A 19012-nucleotide genomic window follows, 5' to 3' on the forward strand; every position below is an offset into this window, starting at 1 on the left:
ATGTTTACAACATTCCTAGAAGGGAGGTATTATTTCCTCTTTTACAACTAAGGAAAACAAGGCCTAGAGAGATTGAGCAACATTTCTGAGATCGCACAGATGGTAAAAGGCAGATCTTAGAATCAAACTCTAGTCAGCCTAAATCTGAGGCTCTGTCCACAGAACCCCTCCACCACTTTCCACGTCAGTGTCTCCGAAGTGAGAGGCCTTTTTTTCTTACTATTACAACCACTAATTCTTTAGGAATTGTCTGGAAACATTCTGATACTCTAAAGGAAACATACCTAGGAGTCAAAAAGCACAAAGCAAAACCAACTCAACCAGGTTGATCTAAGACATAACTTTGGCAGGACATGGGGAGCAAAAGACAGACAAAACTGAAGCAAAGATGTAAGAAGCAATTTTTTCAAAGTACCAAAAAAAAATATATACGTGCATGAAGATTAACTATGGGGAACCCCTGTGCAATAAGTGATCCCCTGTTTCCCAAAACCACTGGGGGACTTGTAAATACAGATTCTGTCTTAGGGAGTTGTAAATAGGGAAATGGGAATCTTGACTGAATATCTGATAATAGTGAAAAAATGATTGTTATGTTTTTAAGTGTGATGATAATAGTAACGGGGTAATGTCTGAAAGAAAGAGAAAAGGAGTCCCTATCTTGCAGCAACACGTGCAGAAATATTTACACATAAAATTACAGAATGACTAGGACTGGCCTTAAAGCAATCCAGTAAGGGAGCAGGAGACATAAACGTAACAAAATTCGTCAAGTGCTGACAAATGTTCAAGTGGGTGGTGATGAGCATGTGGGTTTCTTTATACTGTCCTCTACTTTTGTGTATATTTGAATATTTCTATAAAAATGCTTCTTTCTAATGCAGTAAGGGAACTCACTACTTACAAGAAAATGTGGCAATGAATTATTCTGTTAAGCAAAGCAAACTTGTGTAATATAAAAAATCATTCCCTCTTATTCTGCTTTTGTAGACTAGATTTCTAAAGAACCAGGTTAACAGTTTATGCTGACAAAAATATTTTAGCTGAAATTTAAAAAAAAGAACACAACAGATTTCTAGGACACACTTGCAGACCCACTGGGTCAGCCTCTCTAGGGGTGATGAAAATGCCACCTGGCCACCCTGTTGTCACGAAGGCCACCTGTGATGCCAGTGAGGCAGGTACTTTGGGTGGCAAGTGCTGTCTTATTACAGGACAAGGCAGTGATGTTGACATATAAGGTAGAAAAATTCAAATATGTGACTTCCGTCCTGTACTCAGTGCTGTTCTCCGAGCAGCTCTCCAAGTATGTCAGATTTTGCCAGGCCTCACGGCTGATCTGAAGCCTGAGTTGGTGCAGGAAGGTCAGGCCCACTTGAGAACCAAGGTCGGCTCTTTGGAGACGACCTCACAGTGGAAGGAGGCTACTGGTGCAGGATCTGCAAAGCAAGCACAGCACATCATGAGACTCTGGGACATCTGTCTTTGCAAACACCGACACGTGTGGGGCAGTAGAATTCTGGCCCATTTGTGAGGGGGAGTCCTGTGGTATGGGAGAAGAGGCAGAGGCTGACCCTGAATCAGGTATTACTGAACTGGGTGAACTCGGATCAGTCACCCAACTGTTCTGAGCCTCAGCTCAGGCCTGTTTGAGGATTAAATGAAACAGTGGTTGTCAGTCACTGAGCTGGAAGAGAACAGGGCTCCAGGAGAGGTAGGTATATCATACCATGGGTGGTAGCAACTTCTTCACCTGTGTCATCTCATTTTGCGGCCCTCTTGAAAATCCTTCTGGAACAGGTAGGGTTACTACTGTCCCATTTTGCAGATGAATCAACTGAGGCCTAGAGATGTAAAGTAATTTGCTAAAGATGTGACATGGCTGGTAAGTGACAAAGCAAAAATTGGATCCCAGGTTTTCTAAATCCCAGTCCAGGGAATTTTCTATACACACAACATGCTGAATGATCAATGGTAAATGGCATCAGTTTCCTCATCTTTAAAATGGGGTGTTATTTGTTTCTGCTTGAAGATCAATAGAGTTTTATTGAGGGCCAACATCAAACGGACATAAATGGAAAAATCTGTTTTAATATCCTGGGGGAGAATAATGTCATTACTTTAATGTTGCCAAATTTTAGAGCAGAAAAAGCACTAATAAGTCACGTAGTGCCTCTCCACACTCTCTACCGGAGGCCTGGAAAGGTAGCCTCCCCAGTTCATACCTTCTCCCACAGCTGCTGTTTCCTCCTCCACTAGTCATAAATGCTCACATATGTTTTTCTCCTGTTACAGGCTGCCATAATTATGGCTAAGAAAAGTATCAGCAATGGAAGCCACCCAAATACCAAAGATCAGAGTCTAGACCAGGTGGCTGGAGCCTGAGGCAGCAGAGGTGACTCAAAGCTTCAGGGATTTCTTTAGCCACTCCACGTGAAAGGTCAGAGGGTCATCAAGGTTCCTACATGACCAGGGAGGCTGATCCAATGAGACTACACCCCCCTCTAAATCAGTCTGAACACACTCGAATAGCTTGGTCTAAGGAAGGGAAGATGTAGCTGAAAAGAGGATAGAGAATAAGGTGATACAGGGGCATCACAGTGACAAAGGCGCCACAGTCAGAACTGCAAGCAGAAGTCACAACTCTGCAGACATTCCCTGGGTTCCTTTCTGAAAGTCCTCAGTTAAACCCAGGGCTCTTCTCTTTATCACACTTTTCGCTTTGAGAAATAAGGATCAAGAAAGGTGAAAAGGCTGAGCATCCATTTTAACAATATCCTTCCCACCTTCTTCAGTGTAAAAGCCAAACTATGAACTACAAGCCTGGAAGTCATCCATGCCCTAACTCATTACCTCCTGGTTCTCACCACCTACCCCTCGCCCTCTTGTTCCCATAGATCCACTCCTGCCATCCTGGCCTCCTGCTCTGCCCTCAACACAGCAGGCACTCTCCAGCCTCAGGGCCTTTGCACCGGCTGCACCTCTGCCTGTAATGCTCTTCACCCTGACATCCACATGGCTGGCTTTTTTACTTCCTTCAAGTCTTGGCTCAAAAGTCACCTTTTCTTTGAGGCCTTCCCTGGACACCCTAGGTAAACATCTCATTCTCCCTTCCTTGTCTTTCTTGGCCTCTCTCTAGCAATAATCATCACCTGATAATTTATTCACCTTGTTTATTCTGTCTTCCCCACCAGAATAAAAGTCCCCGGAAGGCAGGGACTTGTCTGTGTCATTTGCCAGTGCCTGGTATTCAAGAGGTGCTCAATAAATATTTGTTGAATGAATAAATAATGAGGGCAACAAGATAGCACTAATAAGCTAACAGGAGGTCTCAGAGTGCTCAGTGTCCATTTTTGCACACCACACAAAACCTGATATACTAAGGATTGTGGAGGACCAGCCTGCAAGGTAAGCACCACACAGGAAGGAGTCCAAGAAGCACCTGGGGCTACTTACCTATACAAAATGACTGCCAGCCAGGTACCAGTGACTCGGTGACATTCCCCACTTGTGTGAAGATCTCTACTGTGTATGATGAGCCAGGTATTAATCCAGTGACAGTTACATAAGTGACGCCAATGACTGTGACTGTTGCGTGGCTGGAATTTCCATCCTTCCCAATAATAAGGCGGTAGGTGTACCTGGGAGAGGCTTCCTCAAAGTTCTGTCAATTTAATGTTACTGCTATGGTGTTGGTACTTATTTCAATGTTAGACACAGTGCTGGGCCCTTGATTTAAAATAAAACAAAATAAAATAAAGCATGGATTAGCTCGAATCCCAGAACTATTTTATTTATTGCATCTAAAAAGAGCCTGAGACTTTTGGGAAATGAATGAATAAAGCTAATATTTGTTGGCTCAAAAGATGGAAGTCTTCCCAAGAAGACATTCAGAAAATAACTATACAGGTTAAATCTCAAAAGAATTAAAGTTTTTCAGGCTTATTTTCACATTTTGAGTTTACCTGAAATATATTTTCAAGATATAGTTTCCTGTTTGCTTTTCAAATCTGATTAATGAAAGGGAAAAATATACTAAAAAGAAACTATAAACTACCATCCCTACCACATATTTAGATCACATATGAGCAAAACACCCCCTCCCCTGTTGCATGCAGAGCTCCTCATTTGAGCAGTATCTTCCAATGCCAACATGACAAGGTGACCTCCTCTGGTCTAGATTCCCAAGGAATGAATGCAAGGTTAGGTTCTCCATGACTTATGGGATCACTTCCTGCTTCTCAAGACAATTCCAAGTTCACGTGGCTCAGCACCAGTGCCCCATGAAAACGGCAGGACGTTTGCTGAGGCTGATGTTTTCAGCTTAAGCAGTTTCACATTCTACCTGGAGCCCAGAAACACCATGGGCTCTGACCGCATCATCTAACCAATGCTTAGTTCTCACCCTCCAAGTGAAAGTCAGGGAGACTACTCCCTTAGGTGGGCATCCTAAGACACTTACGTGTGTAGTGTTTGGTGAAGCTGTAGATCCCACGAACATGGTTCACTTCTGGAGAGATAGTGATGTTTTATAAGGTGCCTGGGATCAGGCCCCAGAGAGTGACTGCTCTGTGCAAACTGTTTGTCTTATTAGAGCCATGCTCAGATGGTATGAATAGATGGTAGGTGTACTCAGAAGTACTGTCCGTATTCTGCCACTCCAACACCATTTCAGTCATGGTGACGCAGATCACGCAGATATCAAATACTGCACTGGGGGCTGGTCAGAAGAAATGAGGAGAAAAGGAAGTCTGTTCATGACCGTCATAACATCCAGCTTTATTTCAATCTGTCTGTCAAAAGAACTTGCTCTTTCACCATCAAACTCTCAAAGGAGTTCACAAAGGGCAAACCCCAAAACATAGGTGAGAAACAGACACGCTTAGTTCTTTCAAGACTTTTGGCTCTTCTGTAACACAGATGAACTTTCCAGTTCATTGTATCAGTTCTCTGGTCTTTTGCTTTTGTCATAAAAACACCCCCTTCTGGGGTCTTCTGGAGTGGGAATCATGTTCAGTTCTTGTTCTGAGTGTTGGTGACCAGACAAGTAGAGTTTGTCAAAATTCATCAAACTATGCACTTAGGATGTATGTGCTTTACAGTAAGTATATTATATCTCAATAAAATGTTTGTTTTTAATCAATGTTCCTTTCTCAAAAGAAAACATCTTCCTATAACATGGTCAGGCATACTGGAGAGAAGAACTGAAATGGGGAGTTGACATTTACTAATTGGGAGCATTAGAGGGGGGAAGGGATAAAAGACACACACCCTTCGATCCCAGAATTGGGAGTCAGAAGAGAAATCACCCACATGAGTGCCCTGGGGACTGTTATCTGACCGTCTCACCTGACACACTGAAGCAGTTGCAATACAAATGCACAATCGAGGCTGAGAAATAACAACATATGCAGGGTCTCTCTACTGCCCTTTCTTTCAAAACTTTCGTCTCTTGACCCAGTAACCAAGGTCACTTCCAGTGAGAAGAAGTGGGTCATTGGGGGACAAAAGAAGGAAACATTTTCACTGCAAAACCTTTTGTATTTGTTTTTAATTTTATACTACATGCATGTACTATCTATTCCAGAATCAATTTTTTCCTTTAAAATGAAATCTCCTAAAAGGGAAGTAGCTTCTAGAGTCTTCTTTCCCTACACCCAGATTCCTGATGTCAAAAGGATTCCACAGACAAAAAGCCACGAAAGGCAGCCAGTTTCTGTAAACATAAATAAACTACAAATAACTTAAATACTACATAAGAAGAGAAGGGCTGCGTAAACTGATCTGGCTCCATGATGAAATATTCTTCAGCCACTAAAAACAAGAAGACCATACTAACTACGGGGGAGGCTATAGTATGCACTGAGAAAAAAAGTTCAAATACAAAATAAAATTATTTTCATAATAGTTACAATGGTGTAAACAAAACATATGACTGTGGACACAGAAAAGGAAGTTATTTGGGTTAGAAGAGTGAAGTTATTTTGTTTCCCTTGCCTCTTATGTGGCAAAATATACATAATAATATTTATCATTTTAACCATTTGTAAGTGTACAACTCCATGGCATTAAGTACATTCACAATGTCATGTAACCATCACCATTATCTCTACCCAAACTATTTCATCACTTCCAACATAAACTCTGTTCCCATTAAACAACAACTCCCCATTCCTCCCTCCCCTAACCCCTGGAAACCTCTGTTCTACCTCCTGTCTCTATGAATTTGCTTATCTTAGGTTCCTCATATAAGTGGAAGCATACAATGTTTGTCCTCCTGTGTCTGTCTTATTTCACTCAGAATGGTGTTTTCAAGGCCCATCCATGTTGTACCACATATCAGAATTCCATTCCTTTTTATGGTTGAATTGGTTCCATTGTATGTAATATAGTACATTTTCTCTCTCCATCCATCTATTGCTGGACAATTGGTTGCTTCCACCTGTTTACTATTGTGAATAATGCTGCTATCAACAGTGATGTACAGATAACTGTGTGAGTCCCTCCTTTCAATTCTTTTGGAAATATTTATGCGCAGGAGTGGAATTTCTTGGTAATATGGTATTTGTTTCCCTTTTTCAAATTTGCCTTTAATGTTGTTACAGTGACTTCACCAATAATAATGAATGTTGTTCAGTAATTTAATGGTATTCCCTAGGAGTCTAGTGCCTTATTACAACTCTTCTTGACTTCCATTCAAAGGGACCAAACTGTAGGCTGTAATACAAAAGATATTTTCTCATCAAGAATAGTCCTAAATTACCTTGCAGCTGTGCCATAGCAAAGTGTCAGTCCACATTGTGGTTAGGACCTCGGTCTTCAAAGTCAGACAGAGGCCATTTCACTACCTGGGCCAGTTACTTAAGCTTGCAGAACTCCCATCTCCAACTCTGGAAACTGGAGATGCTAACAAGAGCTACCTCATGAAGTTGTGTTAAAAATTTTAAAATATAAGATGAGAGACCAGCACATTATAGATCTCCAATAGATTATATTATTATTACATTTAGTTGGAGGCAATGCAATGGCAATACACACAATATCAAGAGTACCCCCACAGAGGGGATCCTCTTACCATTATCAATAGTCTCCAAAAGAAAGAAGTAATATATTTTAACATTAAGACCCTGCTTTAACAGTCTAATCTAAAATTCAGACTTGAAAAGGAATTACTACATTTCATCTGACAGATGCATTTTAGCGATTCCCTTCTTCTGCAAGCAGATCTTTTCAAGTAACTATCAATTCTTAACTCAACCAGCAGGGTTGAAGAAACCTACACAACGAGGATCTCAAAAAACCAACTGACTTCATTGCAGCTTAAGGAATCAGTCTCATTTTTTTATTCTTCCTCTCCTTATAAAGGATTTCAATCTTCCAATTAAAGATCAAGTAATACTGTATGTTTTCCAAGTTTTGTCAAAAAATGTATTTCAAATTTTATAAACATAATGAGCACCAAATTATTTTCATGAAATACTTTTATCAATATCAATTAGCCTTATAGAAGTAACAAAACTAATGCATCACAATGTTGTTTTTGAAATATTGTAAATAACCTACCTGTCCAACAATTGGGGAACAGTTAAATAATTTACAATACATCCAGTCCAGAGATTCTTAAACTTTTGGGTCCCAGGACCCCTTTACCTCCTTAAAAATACTTAAGGTTCTCATCGATTTTTTAATGTAGCTTATATTTATGGAAGGAGAAATACGAAATGAGGAAATTGTTAAAACATGAGAATACACAAGGAATATAATGGAATAATACTCAGCCGTAAAAAAGAGAAAATCGTCCCATTCACAACAACATGGATGGACCTTGAGGGTATTATGTTAAGCAAAATAAACCAGGCAGAGAAAAACAAACACTGTATGTTTTCACTCATATGTGGAAGATAAACTAACACATAGACTAAGAGAACAAATTAGTGGTTACCAGAGGGGAAGGGGGTTGACAAGTGGGCATAACGGGTAAAGGGGCACATTTATATGGCGACTGACAAATAATAATGTACAACTGAAATTTCACAATGTTATAAACTATTATGACCTCAGTAAAATAAAAAATAAAATACTGAAATATATTAGCAACAATAAAATGTTTGAACCTGAAAGAAAGAATAAAGAATACACAAGCATATGTACCATTAGCCGTCAGACTGATAATATCATCCCTTGTTCTTCAGCATCTGGAAAACTCTACTGTACACCCATGATGAGAGAAAGAGAGTGAAAAAGCCAAATAACATTTTAGTGTTATTATCATAATAATACCACACAGGCTCCTTGAAAGAACCTTGGGGACTCACAGAGCTCCCTGGATCACCCTTTGAAACCACAGATCTAAGCCAGGGGTCAGCAAACTTTTTCTATAGGGCCACAGAATAAATATTTTAGACTGTGTAGGCTATATATTTTTTGTTCCAACTATTCATTTCTAGCACAAAAGAAGCAATAGACAGTATATAAACAAGTAAACCTGGTTGTGTTCTAATAAAACTTTATTTATAAAAACAGGCAGTGGGCCAGATTTGGCCCAGGGGTCAATATTATCTGTTGACCTCTGATTTAGACAATGGAATGCCAGGCAAGCACTAAAATTATCCTGCAGAAATATTTATATTGACAGTGAAGAATATTCATAATAAACTGGTAAATGGAAAAAAGCAGATTATAAAACCGCATGTATAGGATGACTTCAATGTTTGTAAAAGAAAATCAATCAATCAACATATATGTATATATATATATACACACACACACACACACACACCTGTAAATATTATAAAATTGTAAAACATTAGACACCAAAACTTATCAGTGGTTACCTCTGGTTGATTGTTTACATGTGATTTTTTCTTTTTGTTTGTTTTATTTTATACAATAAATATGCATTACTGTTTTAATTTCTTTTAAATATTTTTCTTAGATAATATGTTAAACAGAAATACTTGGAAATCCTGACATCTATAAATTACACTGATTTTCTTTAAGAAATATCCTATTTGCTTACCAGTTATCCTATAAAATGTCTAGGAATCCCCTTCAGTTCCATTTGGTCCTTGTGGCAATAGTTCAAAATAATACTTGATTCCAGGGTATAAGCCACCAATGACAATACTCTGGTTGGTCGTTCTTTCCAGCTAAGGTGCTCCAGCTCCACCCCGTGTGGTAAGTATCTTAAAGGAATCTGAGTTGTTGCTGCTCCAAGCTAAGCCACTCTCCCTCATGCTGACATCACCAAAAGTTGGGAACTAGAACAGGGGCTGAGGGAATAAAGTAGACAAATAGATTAAGAATCTATTTCTCCAGAAGACAAAGGTGACTGAACCTCAGAAAACATTTACCCTGAGATTAAATGCACACTTGGGACACCTGAGCTCTCCTTCTGTCTTCTTCGTATTATCACCTACAACACCAGCCCCTCAGAAACTGGTATTTTTGGCCACTGAGAGGACACCTGGCTACAAGAGTGCAGAAACTGTGTGCTTAGCTTGTACAAAGTCATTCTCAGGAAATGAGAGGAGGCATGAGGCCCCATAGGCAAGGGCTCAGTCTGAAGTAGGACTGGCTGCTGCTGGCTACTTTATCTTATATACATTACTAAACCTTCCAGAGCCTCCTTTTAGGGACGAGTAGTAGAGGCTGCTGTTGGCCCCCAAAATCCATTCCCCTCCTCTTTTTATTAGTCATACCCTCCCAGATTTTTAGCTGTGTACATGGCTGTTGGGTATAAAGACTATATTTCCCAGCCTCCTTTGCAGCTATTTTAGCCATGTGACTAAGTTCTAGCCAATGGCATATGAGCAGATGTACTGCATGACATCTAGGAAGCATCCTTAAAGCATGGAGCACTACCTTCTGCCCTTCCTCCTTCCTGTAGCTGGAATGTGGATGTGATGACTGGAGCTCAGGCTGCCTAGCTCTAGAACCAACATTGTGGCTGTGGTGGTGGCTGCAAATTCCTGACCCCAGGACTGCAGCTCACAACATACATTCCTGGAGCCAGCAAATACAGCCAGGGCTGCTGACGGTGACAAAGCAGGTGACTCCACAGGTGGGGAGTTCTGCACCCTTAGTTATGGAGTCACTTCTGGGTCCCAGCCTTAAAGCCTGCTCTCTAGCTGTTGTGAGTTGTATTGTGTCCCCTCAAAATTCATGTGTTGAAGTCCTAACCCCTGTACCTCAGAATGTGACTGTATTTGGAGATAGGTCTTTAAAGAGGCAATAAAGGTAAAATAAGGTTATTAAGGTGGGCCCTAATCCAACATGACGAGTGTCCTTGTAAGAATAGGATATTAGAACACAGACATGCACAGACCAAAGTACAACCAAGCAAGGACAAAAGGAGTAGACAGCCATCTACAAGCCAAGGAGAGAGGCCTCAGAAGAAACCAACCCTGTGTCACCTTGATCTTGGTCTTCTTACTTGCAGAAGTGTGAGAGAATAAATTTCTGCCTTTTAAGCCTCCCAGCCTGTGGTACTTGTTATGGCAGCCCGAGCAAAGTAATACACTAGCCTTCAAATGGGTCTATAAACCCTCGATTCCCAGGACTAAATCCCACTCAGCTTAAAGCAGCTCACAGTTTCTGTTTCCTGCAACTGAGCCCTGGCTGACACTCGACCACCCCATCCTGCCTAGTGCTGGGCTTCTTTTACAACAAGAGAGAAATAAACTCCTGTCTTGTTTAAGCCGTGAATACTTGGTGAGATTTTTGTTACAGCTGAAACTAATCCTAACTAATAGAGAGATTAAACAGTAAAAAAAGTTAAAAAATGAAGAAGTTAGTAGATTCTGTTTACCCCAATTAGCCAGTACAGAACACATCTGTAAGAATGCCTAAGGTGTGTTTCCTGGGAAGCAATGGACACTTGAGGAAAGCATTTTTGTGGGATGAGCCCTGGGTCCAGAGTCAGGAACCCCTGGGTTCAAGTTCCTGCTCTGCCCCTTGGTCTTCGGGAAACTGTTCAGTCTGCTGGGCTGTAGTTTTCTCATCTGCACAGGTATCTTAATACCCACCAGGAAGGCAATTGCAATCCACGTAAAGCTCCTGGCACAGTGTGATACCAATACTATTATCTAGCATACTACTGGTGCACCATTATTGTTTTATTTTAAATTATTTGATCTTCTCTGGAAGAGAAAGCTTATTATTTTCTGCCTATCTTCTTATCTTTAAGGGACAGTTAAGCAAAGAAAGGAGGAGATATAGCCATGTTCTGCTTCATTATAATGTCAGCATTAAAAGGAGAAAGGGACGTGAATATCAAGGTTCTTTTTGTCTCCATGTATTAATTTGCTCTAGGTCTCTACCACACTGGAATAGTCACTATAAGCATGGGCTGGAGTCAAGACAGCTTATCTGTCTAATTCCACCTCTGCCACTTACCAGGTGTGACACCTGCCTACAGCACCTCTCTCAGCCTTGGCTTCCTCCTCCATAAAATAAGGCTAATGCCAAACATGTCACAGATTTGTGACTATTAAAAGAGACAGTGCAAGGAAATCAAATTGCAAAAAAAATAAGCTCAGAGATTTTTCTTGTATATGGGCCTGGTACATGGAAGGTGACTAAGAAAGGTTAGAAAAGCAATGAGTGAACTCATGGGCATACACTTGGATAAAGCCTGGCATGCCTTTGGAACCATCACCAATGAAAGGATGCACTGTGATGGAGTGATGACAGCACAAGTCTCATTGATGGTGAGAATGAGGGAACTGATCTCCATAGCAACTTGTATCTCCTAGGTATAGACAGAGGATGACTCATTATCATTGATTTTCCAGGTCAGGGTCATGCTTGTGGCACTAATGTTAACAGCTTCAACAGCAAAAACCTGACTGGAGTCTGTGAAGGCATGTGAGGTATTCATAATAACCAGAATGACCAAGCCACGGAAGGAGAGAGAGAAGCTATCATCTGGGTATGTCATAAAATCTAAGAAATACTCTTGGAAATTATCCCTTCCTATTCTACACCATTTAACCACAACCACAACAAACACAAAAGTATTGGGGTCCCAGCAAAAGTCAGGCATCATCTTAGGGGAAGAAACAACCTGGACGATTACATCCACATAGCTACTCTTTGTTCTTCTTGTGAATTGACTCTTAGTGGTACAATGGACTACTCAAAGAAAACATGGACTTTTCACATGCCATGCCTTGTAGTTAATTAAAAATCACAGACTTTAGCATGAGGAAGGCCTGGGTTCCAAGGTTAGCTCTGCTTTAATAGCCAGGTGGGTCTTAGGAAAATCACCTGAGCTCAGTTCCCTCACCTATAAATTGGGATAACAATCCTAACCTCAAGAAAAAATAACACGAGTGCTAATTATTTGCCACTTGCTCACCTCACCCTCTCAATCCATCCTCTGTTCTTCTTCCCGACTGCTCTGTGCCCCAGGAGGCTGACCCCTTAATGTTGCTTCTTTGGTACAGGGTAGGACCCTGCCCGATGGTCTGGGATCAGGTATTGCCAATGTGCAATATGGGCAGGTTACTGGGGGGCTGGAGCAGAAAGCAGTGAAGTCTTTCTCCCACTTCCACCTCTCTCTGGGCTGCCCCAGCCCTCACTGGGCTCCAGAAACACCACTTCCTCCCTCTTGCTCTTCAGCCTCAGAGGCAGTCTTCTACCATGACTAGTCTCAGGTGTCTCAACATCCTCTGATGGTTCCCTTAACCCCATCCCACCTAACTAGTCGCTTGAAAAATGCCTGATATGATACATGTATGTGCATGCATGTGTATGCACATGTATGTATTATGTGGGGTGTATACCCTACACATATGCAAACCAAATAGAGAAGGTTAACACTACTGTAATTATTATTTATTAAGTACGAAGACAGTTAAACACAAACCAGTCTGTGAATGTACCCAAACGACCAAGAACCTAAGATGCAATCACTACTACTTTAATTCTGCTCAAGCTGCTTTAAAATATAGGGAACCCAAGGCCCTCAATAATCCACATGATCCATTTTAGCAAATCAGTCAAAGGGCCCTCCTCTGGAAGGACCCAGCCCAGGGGTGCATGGCTTGGTGAGGAGCCCACCGGCTAGATTTCAGGCACATTCACCCTCCTGCACAAGCATCTGTGTAGGACAGCCCCACCACTGTCAATGGCACATCTGGAGGAGCCCCTTCCTCTTCCTCCTCCTCCTCACACCATACCCATATACTAGACACCAAGCTGTCCTCACCTGGGAACCTCCCACCTACCAAACTGCTGGGGAACAGGGCCCCCTGAGGCCAAGTGGCCTTTCCTACAGTTGCATCCTCCCCTCCCCCACCCACACATTAACATCACCAGTGGAAGAGGAAAGAAGGAAAGAGGACACAAGTGGATCTTTCTTAAATGTGGATAACACAAAAGCAACAATTCCTTACAGACATGACTTGTCACAGGCTTCTTGTCCAAATTTTCTAGCCCCATGAAAGTAATACAGCCTGGCCAGTAATTGCTACCAAGTAGTCTACAGCATGCCCCTCCACTCTCTGAACACAAGAGAAATAACTCACAAAACATACAAACGATGTCTCTCTAAGAAATAGTAAACCTTTCCCGAATTATCAGGGCCAAGATGTCACCAAGTCCCAATGCCTCCTTACCTCAGACATCGGTGTTCATCCTCTGGACCTTTACTCATGATGTTTCCTCAACTGAAACGTCTTCTTCCTTCTCTCCATTTATCCAGATCCTGCCCTCCCTTCCAGGCAAGTTCAAATCCTTCCTATAGAAGAGGCCCTCCCTGGGGATTTGATGTTAAGATCCTGCTCTAGCCTTCCAATGTCCACAGCACTTAGTGGGCAGCTATAGCGGATGGTGGCCATGTGTTACCTGTGAAGCCCACAACCCTCTCTTCCAAACAGCACCTCGGTCACCCTTAGTGGGAGGAAGTGCTTGCCACTCACGTGGAAGCTGGTGGGACAGCGGCTCCTTTCAGTTGTCCAGAAAGCAGGGGTGTGACCTCCTCTCCATCCTGAGGGAGTATCACCAGGTCCAGGGTGGACCAGCCTGCAGAGCTTCCTGGAGGCTAATCTGGTCTCTGACGTTGGTCCTCCAGGCCCCACATCCACTCCCCTCATTCTGTGCATCTATGACATCATTTCACAATAGAGATAGTTTGGTTAAAATAACCAGAATCAGTTCATGCTGCTTTAACCCAAGCCCCTGAGGGCTATGACGCTGCAGCATTTGTTCCTGAAACCTCAGACCTGACCATGTACTTGTCCATGTATGTCTTCCTCGATCCACCACCTATACTGAAATTCCCTGACAGTTAAGAACTGTGCACTGCTTTACCCCCTCATCAGCACCAATCCAAAAAGCCTCCAAATATTGGTCAATTTACAGAGTGGGAGGGCTAACAAATTACAGGTAGAAACCTACAATGTTCATATCAACAAGTTTCAATAGAAAGATTAGTATGCATTCCTAGGTCAGGCCAAAAAAACCCTCCTTTTCTGATCTCAAGAGGAAAATACTTAAGCAACTTGACAAAATGAATTTCTGTTTATAAGAGAAAAAATATTATGCATTGGCTGGTAATTGTGTTGCCCCATTGACTAGAATGCAGAGATATGAAATAAAGACAGGAGGCAGCAGCTAATGTTTGCACAGAGCAGCTGCTCAGTATGTCTTATTGAGCTGAATGAAAGAAGTGTCTTGGCTAAAGAATTAAGAAGAAACTCACTGGATCTGCTCTGTCCAAAATCTCTTGCAGAAAATTCCCTCTTACAACAAAAGTACCTGTGAAGCAAAAGACAACCCAGAACCAGAATCACAGAAGACAAAACTTTGTGCTAGAAAACTCTGACTGAAGCCATTTTACAAAATTCAACATACTTGTCCTGGACTTAATGGCCTGGGGCTGTACTTTGGTGCCATCTGCTGCTTTAGAATAAACAGTGGCCTTGTACCTTGTGTTAGATTTTAACCCAAATAGCAGGACTTCCCTGTCTTGGGTCAGAGGATGGCTCTCCAGATTCTAGGTGATATTTGATCACAGGAGCAGTGGGTCTTCTGGGTCATTGGGGAAAGTTGTCTGTCTTGTTGATATCTGTTTCAAACACAATAGGCAAAGACATTAACTGTAACAGAAGTACATCCCTGTCTTGTTTCAGCTCTTCTGCTCTCCCTCCCATAAGATGACACATCCACAGTTGGACTCCACAAATATCTGTTCCATTCCTCCCCTAAACAGAGGTACATCCTCCTGAGTCATTTCACGTTGTACTTTTATTCCAGGTAGCACCACAGATATTTGTGCTTGTCTTTAAAACTGAGCTATTCGACTTTCTCCTCCATATTTTGGGAAATCGTCTCCTCCCACCCAACTCAAAATGGGGTCTTCCAGGGACAGCCACATGATTCAGACTTGGCTAATCAGAAACCACTCAAGGAATTTTTCCCTGGACCATATCCCGGTTGATAGAGCGTGAAACAGGGGAAATTCTGGTGGCCATTTCTCCTTGAGTTGTATGGAGGGAGCCACTCTAAGAACAAAGCTGACAGAAAGAAAGAAGCAGGAAAGAGATGAGAGTCACCTCATCTCTTTCTTCAAGGCTTTGCTGCCCACAACAGGGAAATATACATGAGCCAATAAGTTGCTCTTTTAGTTGAAGCTATCCAAAGTCTGGTTTCCCTCATTTGTGATCAAGAATCCTAAAACCCATTTTGTAGCCATGTTTCCTTATGTGTAAGATGTGAATTAAGTACTTGTTCTTCTCAGTTCGCAGGGTTACCTCTGAAAATGCTATGAAATCTGTAAATGACTACTCTACTGTTAGTGCAGAAGACATCTGCTAAATTGGCCTGCTAAGCATCCCTTTTCTCCATGGATCTGGTAAGTTCCTCCAATGGCCCTACTTGGGTAAATCATCTGTTATTTGTTCAACTGAAATTTTAAAAAAGTTAAGGGGGCCTGATTCTTTCCTGGATTCCAGGCTCCAAAAAGTTTCAACTCCCACTATCAGTCTGAGACCAAATGTGCTGACCTGTAAAATAAGAACATTTTCCCTCCTCCCTCAATAAGGCGTGGGGTCAAACTATAAACCCTCTAGAAATTCTAAAACTCTATACATATATAAACACAATATTTTAAAAAACTGTTAAGTTACTGAAATTCAAAACCACAAGGCAGAGGAGAGGCACACTTTTGTAACTCACCTAACCTACTTTCTGTAACCAAGAGGTCTCTCTGTGCTCATTTGATTTTGAAAAATACAAGGTGACCTTGTATTGAATCTCTGGCTCCATCCCTGGAATATTGACTGCTAAATCTTGAGGTATCTCATTCCGGCTTCCAATGAGTTCAAGGAGCATCTGGCAGGTGACAGTGTCATTATCATTCCTCCCTGTAAGAGGCCTTGCATCACATCCAGGAAGGCAAAGTGAAGACCAGAAACTAGACTAGGCTCCATTTTTAAAACACACAATATGCATTGATAGGACAAGATATTTGTAGGCATCTTTCATTAAGAATGACTGCAGTCATTGATGTTTTAATGTGACCCACTAAAAATCCTTCCTTTAGATCAAGAGTCCAGTGCAATCCCATCATTTTATAACAGGAAAAAAGCACATGATTATGCAGGAAGGAGGAGAAAAGAATAAACCTTAAAGCCAAAATGTTTTAGGATCTGTACTATTCTCTAAGACTGTTAACTCCAACAGAGATTTGACAGTCTTCTAAATTGTCACTTTTAAACAGCAGCATTTAATTATATTTGTTTTAGACATGGGGAACAAAGCATCAAATAAAGTGGTTGTTTGCTACATCTAAAGATCTTCATTCAAAATAATACAAACACTATCATTTCATAGTACCAACACATTTCAACTAAGGAACTTGTCCTTGTGTTCCAACCCAAGGGGATTTTTCAGAAGACATCCAACCTATACTATCCTCCACTGTTCTTTCCATCACCTTATTTGGCTGTCAGTGACTTAAGTCAAACTATGTCAGCCAAAATGACATCCACTCCCTTCATTCTTGACATGAGAACATGAAGATACAGAGAGGTCGAGTGACTTGCTCAAGAACGCATACTACCGGTGTCATTGGGGGAACTAGAACCCAGGGCTCCAGGTTTAAGTAAACAAAGCCCAGGTGGTGTTGCAGATAGAGCAACAACCCTGCCTGACGTCTGCAGGTGCCTGAACTCCTAGACACAAACCTAGGTGACTGTAAGGAATCGTCCAGCTCTGAAGCAATTTGATCAACTCTGTGATTCCATTCTTCCTTCATATCAAACGTGTTTAATGCAAAGATTTTAAATTGGGTCACTCATGTGTCATATTTTTTTTTAAAGAAATGTAACACCAATAAACTAGCCAGGTCAATGACTCTGGGTCACCGTTACAAATATCATTGTACCATGGTAGTTGGCAATCAGGCTTCCCGGGTTTCCATCACTTGATGCTCACTACTTCTGGGACCTCAGAAGAAGCTTATCTTCTCAGCATTACAGTTTCTTCCCCTGTAGCCCTCAGGGTTGCTGTGAGAACAAAATAATGGTTTGAGACTGCTAAGCACAGAATGCACGCTCCATAAATATTAGCTGATGAATCCAGCCCTGTGCTCAGAGGATTTAAGCTGGAGGAAGGATACTCAGCTCCTAGGATGCTGCTTCCTGCCTCCACTCCACCTTCTCTTTCTTATAGTCACCAATTTTATATCACCTTATCTTCTTCACCATTTCTAAATTCTGTCTTCTTTTTTTCTCTTTAATTCCCTTCTATCTTGTCTGTGTCCTCTCCTTCTTTTCCTCTCTCTTTCACAATATAATACAGCAAATCTTTATTGTGTGTGTGTGTTTTTTTCCCCTCTAAAATCGTGCTCTGAGGAGCAGGGAAGTTTTTTGAATGTACCTGTGACACTCCATCCCTGTAGCTCCTCTCTCTCCAGTTCTTTTTAATTATTCAGCCAGGCAAGATTTTATTTAAAGAAATAGTTTCCAGGCTAAAAGGAAATGTTGAAAACCACTGGTCTAGTGTTTTCCTGCTCCGTGTGCAGAAGGTGCTGCACTAAGTGGTCCCTTCAACCCCTGGGCTCCAAGAGGTCAGGCTTCTATGGCCTTCACCAGCCAATGAGATCACAGCTCCAGATCAAAAATCTAACAGAGGACTTCTTTTTTAAATTTTTCATTCCTCTTAGCTGAAAAAGAGCTTCTCATCTCTTTTTTTATATTTTTGGTTCTTTTCAGCTTAAAAAAAGAGGTAAATTTGCAGCTATAACAGGTGGCTCAGGGTATTGAGATCTAAGCTAAATAAAAATTGAAATAAATCAAATGTCACTGGACTCCTATTTCATTTGAAACACACATTCCTCTACAAAGTATGACAAAATTTAATTCCCAACAGAAACTCCTGGGAACATAAACACAGCATCAGCTTCCCTGGGGAACTTAAAAGAAGCCTAGTAATTACTGACACCATTGAGACACAATCCTAATGGGGTCTCTGCTACAAAGTCTTAGCTGAAAAATAAGTATTAACCAATAATAACAAAATATTTTTAAAACTGGGCAGTTGGAAATAGGTAAAATACCTCAAAACACATAAGACCTTAATACTGAATGATCCAGCCACCTGAACTCCTGGGCTTGAAACAATACAGAATCTTTTTTCCTCTTCCACAGTTAATGAAAACCAATCTCTTTCCAATAGGCTTGAAAGGACCAGGCTCTAGGATACAGGACAAGAAGGAATGGTTCGTGATAATTCCTAGGAGCTGGTCATTTTACCTGTTGTAACACTTATGCCTGTGTAATCTCCATACCTGTAACTGTTGGTACAGATAACACCACCTTAGTGCTGTTGACTATTCCGGAGTGATGGAGGGTGGATGTAAAGTTGCTGAACTTAAGCCTGTGTTGTTATCCTTTGTTTGATTTGCAATAAGAATTGTTTACCCATTTTCCATCTCATTCTTCACTTTATACTTGTCATTAGAAGCAGCTGAGTCATTGTTTTTGCATGTTAGCGTCACATTGGT

General features: G+C 41.3%; 1 long non-coding RNA gene and 1 pseudogene across 1 annotated transcript; one reads left to right on the forward strand and one right to left on the reverse strand.

Annotated features, from left to right (window-relative positions):
* Positions 1-9269, reverse strand: part of LOC103544365 (receptor-type tyrosine-protein phosphatase eta-like) — a 29501-nt pseudogene extending 20232 nt beyond the window's left edge.
* Positions 9270-11777: 2508 nt separating this feature from the next.
* LOC139074342 (uncharacterized) lies at positions 11778-18306 on the forward strand. Its single transcript, XR_011523857.1, has 2 exons — positions 11778-11932; positions 15746-18306. It is a non-coding gene; the product is annotated as an uncharacterized lncRNA (long non-coding RNA).
* Positions 18307-19012: the final 706 nt, after the last annotated feature.

This window comes from Equus przewalskii, chromosome 11 (genome assembly GCF_037783145.1).
Source record: "Equus przewalskii isolate Varuska chromosome 11, EquPr2, whole genome shotgun sequence".
Lineage (NCBI taxonomy): Eukaryota > Metazoa > Chordata > Mammalia > Perissodactyla > Equidae > Equus > Equus przewalskii.